Raw genomic sequence first — 12062 nt, forward strand, 5'->3', positions numbered from 1 at the left:
ACTGCAAGATTTGAACAGAATCTGTAGTCAGTAACAGGACACGTAATGATTCATTTTCTTGTGAATTGTGCCGATCTGACAGCATCCGTGCATTCTATTAAGGTGTATGATCGACAGAAAATTATGGTGCTGGCTTTTGGTATTTCAATCTACACGAAATTAACAGAGAATCATATCAACCGTCTGTCCATTTTGGTGTCCATGTAGATAATAAGATCGTTGCCGTTAAAGTTATAATTGATGTGTAAGTACATTTCTGATATATTGTAACTTATTTTGCCGAGTGCTGATATGAATTCTTTGGATAGACTCGCGCGTCGTGGAGTAGGTTGTAACTGTTGCTGGAACATGAGTGAAGTGTCCCTCTAATTTGTTGCTATGTTATTGGTAATTGAGCAGTCCTTGTACAGTAGCTATATATCACTTTTTAATACAATATATTTGCGTATTAAGAATATAGTTTTCTCTCTGGCTTCTGTTAAAAATGATCAAGACACGTTATTTTCATGAAATATTACTACAATGTATATGTAACTATTAGGCATGGAACTTTTGGAAAATTCATTTCAGCGAAATACAGATGACTTAAGGTATACATGTATACAGTATATGGAGAGAGACTTATTTTGACATGCAAGTCAAATGCAGTAATAACCTTATTCATTTATAAAATCAAAAAATGTCTAATCGTTTAACTGTTATAGAAGTAAATATGCGGAGCTGTTACCTGATATAATTTACATGTTCTGTAACTGTTTGCCGATTGAGATGTACTGGCCTGTAATATCGATGTAAATAGTGTTGATACACTATATACAGAACGTAATGTACTTCCATGGTGTTATTGTGACCAAAATGTGAGTAGGTGGTTTCATTTTTTTGAATTCAAACATGTGTAAAGTTACCTGTGGTGTACACAATAAAATTGATGAATATTTACGTTCCCCTTGTGTATTTTGTATTTCATTACATACAAGGAGACAACCGAACTGCTTTTAGCTTGTCTGTTGTACATCTGTAATTAACGGGATATCTACTCACAGAGAAGTCCAAGTTATGCTATTTTCCTACGTCATAAGCCAATTAGATAAATATATACAGTCAATCATTCAAATGCGAACTGATTTCAAAGCTAGTGATCGGATTTTCAGAAATACAATTAACTATAAAAAGGACATGCCCGGGGTACATAAAAAGATTGATACCCTCATACATTTTTTCAATGTAGTTGAAAAAAGATAATAATTTTCTTTAGAAACAAGGGATGTGGGTGAAGGTCTGGTTTTCAAAATCTCGCAACATAAACGGTGAAATAATATCTCTCATATGAGATACTAATTTCATCAGAAAATGTATAATTATTTAAGATTCCATTTCGTATGGGATTGATGAAACAAATCCTTATGAAACTGAAATAAATGCCATACCACTCTTGTGTCCCCGACATTTGGCTAACAATATTGTCACACACACACACACACACACACACACACACCCCCCCCCCCCCCTAGTTTGAAACGTTGAACCAGACCTGTCTCAATGAGATGAAATAACAACAGAGAATACCAACACAATAACGGAGCTTTAATTCTTACTAAAGAAAAATGAACAAAATATATATCTGCATGGAGACCATTGCAGAGGGGAATAAGCTGTTCCGAAGGGTAAGCGGCTTCATAATCAAGGGTCAGAGCAAAGTTAAAGGCGTCCCCGCATGATTCAGGATGGCTTCTTCGGTGTTTAACGAGGTTTTCTCGATTACACTGCAATGCGATAATAATTGCGACTGAAATAGCGGGCTGAAGTTAGCAGCGGATTCGTTATTCGTTATTGATTATTCGAATAACGAATCTGCTGCCATATTGGGGATTCAGTTTTTAGCTCACCTGGACCGAAGGTCCGGTGAGCTTATGCCATGGCGCGGCGTCCGTCGTCCGTCCGTCCGTCAACATTTGCTTTAAATCGCTACTAGTCAAAAAGTTCTTATTGGATTTTGACCAAATTTGGCCAGAAACATCCTTGGCAGAATGGGAACAGATTTTGCATAAATGGTGACTCTGACCCCCGAGGGGCCAAAGGGGCAGGGCCAAATATGGGAAATAGAGGTAATTCCTCGAAATCGCTACTAGTCATAAAGTTATGAATGGATTTGAACCCAATGTGGTCAGAAACATCCTTTGGTGAAGGGGAACCGATTTTGCATAAATGGTGACTCTGACCCCCGAGGGGCCAAAGGGGTGGGGCCCAATAGGGGAAATAGAGGTAATTCCTTTAAATCGCTACTTGTCATAAAGTTATGAATGGATTTGAACCCAATGTGGTCAGAAACATCCTTTGGGGAAGGGGAACCGATTTTGCATAAATGGTGACTCTGACCCCCGAGGGGCCAAAGGGGTGGGGCCCAATAGGGGAAATAGAGGTAATTCCTTTAAATCGCTACTTGTCATAAAGTTATGAATGGATTTGAACCCAATGTGGTCAGAAACATCCTTTGGGGAAGGGGAACCGATTTTGCATAAATGGTGACTCTGACCCCCGAGGGGCCAAAGGGGTGGGGCCCAATAGGGGAAATAGAGGTAATTCCTTTAAATCGCTACTTGTCATAAAGTTATGAATGGATTTGAACCCAATGTGGTCAGAAACATCCTTTGGGGAAGGGGAACCGATTTTGCATAAATGGTGACTCTGACCCCCGAGGGGCCAAAGGGGTGGGGCACAATAGGGGAAATAGAGGTAATTCCTTTAAATCGCTACTAGCCATAAAGTTATGAATGGATTTGAACCAAATTTGGTCAGAAACATACTTGGGGGAAGGGGAACAGATTTTGCATAAACGGTGACTCTGACCCTAAAGGGGCCAAATGGGGGAAATAGAGGTAATTCCTTTGAATCGCCACTAGTCATAAAGTTATGAATGGATTTGAACCCAATTTGGTCAGAAACATCCTTGGGGGAAGGGGAACAGATTTTGCATAAACGGTGACTTTGACCCCAAAGGGGCCAAAGGGGCGGGACCCAGTGGGGGAAATAGAGGTAATTCCTTTGAATTGCCACTAGTCATAAAGTTATGAATGGATTTGAACCCAATTTGGTCAGAAACATCCTTGGGGGAAGGGGAACAGATTTTGCATAAACGGTGACTTTGACCCCAAAGGGGCCAAAGGGGCGGGACCCAGTGGGGGAAATAGAGGTAATTCCTTTGAATCGCTACTACAATGTAGTCATAAAGTTATGAATGGATTTGAACCCAATGTGGTCAGAAACATCCTTTGGTGAAGGGGAACCGATTTTGCATAAATGGTGACTCTGACCCCCGAGGGGCCAAAGGGGTGGGGCCCAATAGGGGAAATAGAGGTAATTCCTTTAAATCGCTACTAGTCATAAAGTTATGAATGGATTTGAACCCAATGTGGTCAGAAACATCCTTTGGGGAAGGGGAACCGATTTTGCATAAATGGTGACTCTGACCCCCGAGGGGCCAAAGGGGTGGGGCCCAATAGGGGAAATAGAGGTAATTCCTTTAAATCGCTACTAGCAATAAAGTTATGAATGGATTTGAACCAAATTTGGTCAGAAACATCCTTGGGGGAAGGGGAACAGATTTTGCATAAATGGTGACTCTGACCCCCGAGGGGCCAAAGGGGCTGGGTCCAATAGGTGAAATAGAGGTTATTCCTTTAAATCGCTACTAGTTATTAAGTTATGAATGGATTTGAACCCAATATGGTCCGAAACATCCTTGCGGGAAGGGGAACAGATTTTGCATTAATGGTGGCTCTGACCCCGGAGGGGCCAAAGGGGTGGGGCACAATAGGGGAAATAGAGGTAATTCCTTTAAATCGCTACTTGTCAAAAGTTATGAATGGATTTGAACCCAATTCGGTCAGAAATATCCTTTGGGGAAGGGGAACAGATTTTGCATAAACGGTGACTCTGACCCTAAAGGGGCCAAAAGGGCGGGGCCAAATGGGGGAAATAGAGGTAATTCCTTTGAATCGCCACTCGTCATAAAGTTATTAATGGATTTGAACCCAATTTGGTCAGAAACATCCTTGGGGGAAGGGGAACAGATTTTGCAAAAATGGTGGCTCTGACCCCGGAGGGGCCAAAGGGGTGGGGCCCAATAGAGGAAATAGAGGTAATTCCTTTAAATTGCTACTAGTCATCAAGTTATGAATGGATTTGAACCCAATTTGGTCAGAAACATCCTTGGGGAAGGGGAACAGATTTTGCATAAACGGTGACTTTGACCCTAAAGGGGCCAAAGGGGCGGGACCCAATAGGAGAAATAGAGGTAATTCCTTTGAATCGCTACTAGTTATTAAGTTATGAATGGATTTGAACCCAATATGGTCCGAAATATCCTTGGGGGAAGGGAAACAGATTTTGCATAAACGGTGACTCTGACCCCAAAGAGGCCAAAGGGGCGGGGCCCAATAGGGGAAATAGAGGTAATTCCTTTGAATCGCCACTAGTCATAAAGTTATGAATGGATTTGAAACCAATTTGGTCAGAAACATTCTTGGGGGAAGGGGAACAGATTTTGCGTAAATGGTGACTCTGAACCCCGAAGGGCCAAAGAGGCGGGGCCCAATAGTTGAGATAGAGGTAATTCCTTTAAATCGCTACTAGTCATAAAGTGATGAATGCATGTTCTATAAACAATTCTTGAGGTCTTTCAGACCTTAGAGAGTCTGGACTTCATTAATCTTTAAAGCAGTTCGGATTCCCACACTATAACCATATATAGCATTGTTAGAGTTTTACAAATAAAACAAATTGAATATGAACATTATTTCGACATTTGGTCTAATCCAACCAGGTGAGCGATACAGGCCCCATGGGCCTCTTGTTTATGTTTAAATGATATTTCTTTTTATTGACATTTCGACGTTGGGATTCAAATAACGAATCCGCTGCAGCAGCGTATTAGCGTATTGTGGATTCAGTTCTTGATGTTTAATTGACGTATTTTATCACAAATTACGAAAATGGTAATTTGCCGGTATTTCAATGATTTAATTACTTAGTAATTCAATCAACAATAACGGGATTCTAGTTCGAATCTGCTGCCAAGAGTTTCTTTCTTGTGGGAGGTTTATCGTCTCTTTACAAGTAGACGAAGTTCTATGTTTCTTCGCCAGCATTCTATGGTACAAATATATAAAGACCAGAAGGATTCCTACTATTGTAACCTCTAACGAGATCGGTGATCTTTTCGATATAGCTGAAGGTTTGATTGGAAAGCAAACATGTATACGGAATTTAAAATTCTATCAGTAAACTATTCTTGGTTATTATATTTATGCTATAAATTGAATAATATTGTTATACTAATCAGCTGTTATTCGAATCTCCAATCATATGTGAAAAGGAAAAATATCAATTGAACATGTCATCATCATCACCAGCATTCTTTATTCCTCAAAATTTGAGAGTACAAAAGGAAGAAAAGAAAAAGAAATTAAATTGAAATGGACATAATTACATTTAATAATAACGTTAAATGTACATTGTGATTAAGAATCACATCTGATCTGTTCCATTTGACTCATTATGAGTAGCATATCTTATTTCACATCACTTAGGACCGGAAGTAGATTTCAGCTGATTTCTTTAGTAGGTACGCACAGTCTTTGGTAAACTCTCCAGTTAAAACATCACAGTCAAATTCAAAATCTGAGATTTTCCCTTTGTATTTTGTCTGAAGCAGAAGCTCTTCTGACAAGTTAGATATTATCAGATAAGGCTGTACTCCATAATAATCAACCACTTTTGTTAAAAATGTATCTCTTAGCGTAAAGGTATTGGTTTAGTCTGTAACAAAATGTCTTATAGTGTCATAGAACGGTTTTCTACACAGCTTACATATAGCATATTTTTCCACAGGAACACACGTAAGCATTTTGTATATATATAACACTGTTCTTTTATCGATACCAGATGTTTTAAGCACGTCATACGGTTTGCTATAAGTACAATGGACAGACCGAAATCGAATGAAATCATTAGTTCTCTCTGTTCAATCTCTCGGACAATAGTCCATCCTCATATATAGCAATAGCTCCGTTTACAAACAGTTTCCATTGAATCTTTGATGGGAAATCTGCATATCGAATATAGCACTGACTAAAGTCTAATAATCCATGCTTGATTAAGATTGACAAGATGTCGGGGATAAATCCCATTTGATTTGTTTCTTGGCCATCTATATTCCTTTCGGAACACTGTGAGGTGTGCATTTAACAATACAGCGTAAAAAGTACAATTCCCTCTTTTCAATTTCACACTGAATCCTGCGTATTCCAATCATACTTTCGCACATGTCGGATCGAGTAGATGTATCAGATTTAGAATAAATTTAACTGCATAATGCTGAAATGTATACACTATAGTTATTGACTGAACCAAAAATGGGTATTTATTAAATTAAATCCCAACATGGATTTCAGAAAATATATCTCAAAATAAACGCTTAGGATTGAAATTATCAGAGAAAAATTCTCTTTAATTTTAAAGGGTTAATGTTGTAATAGAAAAGATATTTCAAACCTTGTTTTTCCCAAAATATTGATGATTAATGAAAATTGTTTTAATAAGAATTATTTTTACCTTTTTTCTATGTTGAGTATTTGTCTGAATAGACATTCATTATAGGATGATATTGTGAAGATATTTTTATACTATTGGCTTACTATAAATTATTAAAACTATCACCTTCTGGAGTTCAGTGTTTGTGTCAGATAAATAATGGAAAATTAATTAATTAAATAGGCATTTGTCTTTTATTCATTTGTTTTATTGTTTAAATATAATAAATCAGGAGATATATATGGTAATGTACAGTAATCAGATTTGGTTTGTTTCTTTGTTTATAAGGGACATAACTTGTTGAACATCTATATGTAGGACACCTCTCTATAAAGGACACTTGTCTCTTAGGTGTCCTTTATACACAGGTTCGACTTGTAAATTGGGTTTTCATTCATTAAAACTAATAATAAATAATATGTTAGAATATGTTGCATACTCCGGCAAGATCTTGTTCAATATAATATGTTGATCAATTTTATCACTTAGCCGGCCTGTTCATGCATGTGTTACAGTCATGCCATAAGTAAGGACATAAAGACTGAAACAAAAGGGTGGGCTTTTATAAATGGGGTCTTTTTCAGAAAAAAAATGGGTTCATGAGAATAATTTGAATGGAAAAATAAATTGGGAGTCCCAGTGTGTTTTAGGTGTTAATAATAAGCTTGGTGGGAATGGGTGAATGTGTATATATATTCATGTCATAAATATTATATTAATTTGTATTTTTTTTTTCTTCATGATAATATTGCTAATGATAATGTATATCATTGAAAGGAAATGGTGAATTACTTTTTCTCCAATGTACAGAGAGGATATTTCCCATTCATGCATGTTAAACGTATAAGAAGGTTTATTATGAATTAAATTATTTATTGAATTATTTCGCTTCAGTTTTCAGTGAATGCCCCTTTATGTTAAGTATTCATAGTGAAAGGGAAATAACTCTTAATAAAGGCCTTAAAAAATCCGGACTTATCGTTGATCAAGCACCTGTGAGAGTGTATTAGAGATCAACTTCCGACATGCGCACAAATAGTTTTACTGCAATGGCGAAGCGGGGGAAGTTCGAATTGCAGGTACAGCACACTGAAAATGAGTGTATGTTCACTTTATAAGGCAAGTACCTGTGTAATACGACCAACGAAGACTTTTAGGACTATAAGAAATCATTTGGAGTGATAAATGTGCCGGAAAACATTTCAAAAGTTGATATAACACTGTCGTCGAAAGGCAAAACTATGCACAAAACGGATGTTTTCCTATAACTTACCCATTTCAATATCTTGTATTAAGCAAGCTGGATCGCTGCATACCTCAAAATTGACGTTGAAATGACCGTTTATGTTTACATTATGACGCCATAAAATCTTGGGTCATGGAATGGACATGCGAGGATTTGGGAGCTATTTTATCAAATTTTGTACCAAATGGGGTCTTGTACCAAATGGGGTCCTGTGACGTTAGCTTTCGAATATCGGATTTAGTTAAGTTATTCCATAGTTCACATCCATATAGCACAGACGAAAGTATAACTTTCTTGTAAATGCTGATGAGTGTAAGCGGTTTAGTGTATAGACAATCGGTTCCCATACGTGTGATGGAATGTCGCATGATGCGGCCTTCTTACATGCGTTGTCAACGGCGTCGGCGTTTTAAAGGTTGGAGGACAGGAGTACTCCTAGGTGTATATCTTTGTCTACAGTTAGAATTGGATTGTTGTTGATTATTCAATCTATACTTTTGCAGGCGGTACGAAAGGTAAGTATTTTGCATTTTGATGTATTAGATTGGAAGTTCCTACTTTCAGCGAAGCTTTGTGCGAAGTCTAACAATGTCTGCAGGGTTTTCGGACTAGTAGTAACAAGGGCAACATCATCAGCTAAACATGGATTACCACATGCAATAGATTGAACTTTTGTCCCAACTTTAGTCGACTCCAATTCGATGAGCATATCATTAATGTGAAGTAAGTATAGGAATGTTGAGATGATTCCTCCTTGTCTGACTGACCTTTGAACTTTGAGCCAGCGTGATTGAGCACCATTATGGACTACAGCACTATATATGCCCTGATATGCATTGCGTAGCATTCTAAATAGACAGCCGGTCACTCCAATATTATAAAGTTTGTTAAATATACCGTTGTGTTGTACAGTGTCAAAGGCTTTATATGTATCTAAGAAGGCCACATCAACTTTGCTGTTTTGTTCTATGTTTTCATATACAAATGTATACATTCCCGAAAACTGAATGATGCCGTTGTACAACTTAAACCTTTCTGGAAACCTTGTTGCTGCTTAGAAGGAAATTCGATATGGGTGTTGTGAATCCATCTCGATATTTGTTTAAGAATTACCCTTTCCATAAGCTTGTACAGTACTGGCAATAATGAAATCGGTCTGTAATTGTTCGGGTCATCCACGGATTCGTTATTCGAATAACCAATAACGAATAACGAATCCGCTGCTAAGTTAAGCCCGCTGACTAAAATGGGGATGTTCTTTCATTTTTTATTTATGCAATATGGAAGAGACTTGAATTGATCCAGTGATGCGAAATCAATGCATCTGTTCATTTTGATTTTTTACTGCTCATCTGGTTTTAGCTCACCTGCCCCAAAGGGCATGTAAGCTTATGCCATGGCGCCGCGGCCGTGTCACATTTCCGTTAAATCGTTACCAGTTCTGAATGTATTTTGATGAGATGTTTTCTAGAGAGTTATTGGGCAATGGAGATCTAATTATAAGTGGCGGATGTAGCTCCCTTGTGGCGCGGGGCTCAATATGGGTATTGAGTTAAATCCTTTGGGATCTGCGAAAGGGGACCCAACAGGTGAATATCGAGAGAAAAAAGGTACAGAAAAATCAAAATCTGTTTTCTTTTCGAAGAAAGACAGCATTAGTCCACATTTGATTTGGAAATTTTTTTCTTCTAAAATTACTTAAATGAAAGTTTTCTGTCCTTTCGGCTTTTTGTGTGGTTTTAACTTATGTTAGTGTAGCTTTGACAACACTTTACTTACGATGTTCAAGTGTTTGACACGAGAAAAATGATACTACAAGAACGATAATGATAATTAAAACCTGTATAAAATAATAGTAATACAAGTCGAGAAGATCACCCAGTTCATTGTTGGTGGGGGAACTTCGTAGTTATATTGTACATGCCTATGCTGTAGTACACAAATACCCACTACATGTGTGGCGAGTCTCGCCTCGTGGACAACTGGGTGACGAGGAAACAATGCCGGTCTTCTCTGAAACAATGGACACGTCACACGGCTTAATAAACTATTGTAGTCTGGAATTGTTATGCTATAGGCTTGTTATTTTGTTATTCGGTATAAATCTATTGTTTGACATTCCTTTGTAATGACATTATACGGTCGTTAGTATGTTCTTGATCTTTGTCTTATATTTGTACATACAGGTAAATATGTCAGTAATGCTACAGTGCACACTGACCGATCTAAACCACACTCTAGGCTAGCTACCACTGTACAAATGTACATCGTAGTACATTTACGCGTTCGAATCATAATTATGTAGGTTGTCCGTCATTGACAAAAACTATATCTATTGGTTGAAGAATTGCTTATTAACCCTTCAGTATTTGTTCAAGTGTCTTTTTCACTTTTCTTTCATAAACCCCAAAAATATATTTTTAAATACGTTTTTACAACCAAAAGTGACCTTTTTAAAATGTTTCAAGTGTGAATATTTTCTTTTTTTCTAAACATCCATCGCATTTGCTGATAAAATGCGTAGCGAGTATGTCTTGTACAGAAATATAACTCATTCATTTGATTATATCATAATGTTGATGTTCAATTTTTCACATTTCAGATTAAAACATTTAAGATGATAAAGAGAAATGTATGAATATAATGATGAACTAAATGTACACGTATGCCAAATACCAATACACAGTTGTAGTTGCTAAGGAATCAAACAATTACTATCTTTTTTCTTTTTAATCGTATATTGGACTGCGGTTTATTTTTGACGGGATGACACAAAGTCATATGCTACACAACTTGTACGTTCCTGTCCCCGGGTGTGATACAGAACCATTTGTTACAGACTTGTTGGAGGTACATATCCCCTGGTGTTAAAATGTACCATGTGCAGTCTGCCACGTCTGTTCAATGTTCAAAGTTTTGCAAATATCTTTCGGCAAAGACCACAGACTGACAGCATGATTTTCAGAATCTCTCAATTTCATCTTCTATTAGAATTTTTTCTTCTAGCAGGTAAGTAACCTATCATATTTATTTCTATTTTATTACTGACGATGATATAGATAAAACGCCATTTTCCATTGTGATTCATCAACATACAGCATTGGCAATGTTAACGCACCTTACTAGATGTACTTGGTTAATTTGATACAGCTCTAATAGATAGGCTGTACATGAAGTCAAATGACGGTAAGAGTTTGTTTGAAAATGAGCATAAATGACGTCTTTCATCCAATCCTATGATTGAACGCTTGAAAATATAGGGGGGAAAAGTATTCATCAATTAGTTCAAAGATTTTGTGAGGAAATATCGTAGATCCTATGCGTTTAGATATATTTTCGTTTATATGATCAACAGCTTTATGATATTCACGTGAAAAAAATGGTAAGATGTAAGGGAAAGACTCTTAAGTTGAATAAATGAATTAGACAAATTACATTTTTTGTTTTCACTGTCAAAAATGTAATAAAGGAGACAATTATATCGATAATTACCCACCGATCTTCAACATAAAAGATCTTATTTCTTACGTGATAATCAAGGGATGATACTCTGTTACTATCGATAAAAGACGAAGAATTATGTCACTTCATTACTCATATTAAAGGAATGTTTAATAAGGAATTGGTCAAAGAACATAAATTATGTCGTATGAATAACTGACTACAACACCAAATGTGATTAATGATATCCTCTATCGTCTGAATAGCTGACAACACCACCAAATGTGATTAATGATATCCTCTATCGTATGAATAACTGACTACAACACCAAATGTGATTAATGGTATCCTCTATCGTCTAAATAGCTGACAACAACAAATGTGATTAATGATATCATCTCTTGTATGAATAGCTGACAACAACAAATAGCTGAAAACACCAAATGGGATTAATGATATCCTCTATCGTCTGAATAGCTGACAACAACAAATGTGATTAATGATATCATCTCTTGTATGAGTAGCTGACAACAACAAATAGCAGACAACACCAAATGTGATTAATGATATCATATCTTGTATGAATAGCTGCCAACAACACCAAATGTGATTAATGATATCCTCTATCGTCTGAATAGTTGACAACAACACCAAATGTGATTAATGATATCCTCTATCGTCTGAATAGTTGACAACAACACCAAATGTGATTTATGATATCCTCTATCGTCTGAATAGTTGACAACAACACCAAATGTGATTAATGAAATCCTCTATCGTATGA

The sequence above is a fragment of the Pecten maximus genome, chromosome 12, assembly GCF_902652985.1.
Source record: "Pecten maximus chromosome 12, xPecMax1.1, whole genome shotgun sequence".
In the NCBI taxonomy this organism is placed as follows: Eukaryota; Metazoa; Mollusca; class Bivalvia; order Pectinida; family Pectinidae; genus Pecten; species Pecten maximus.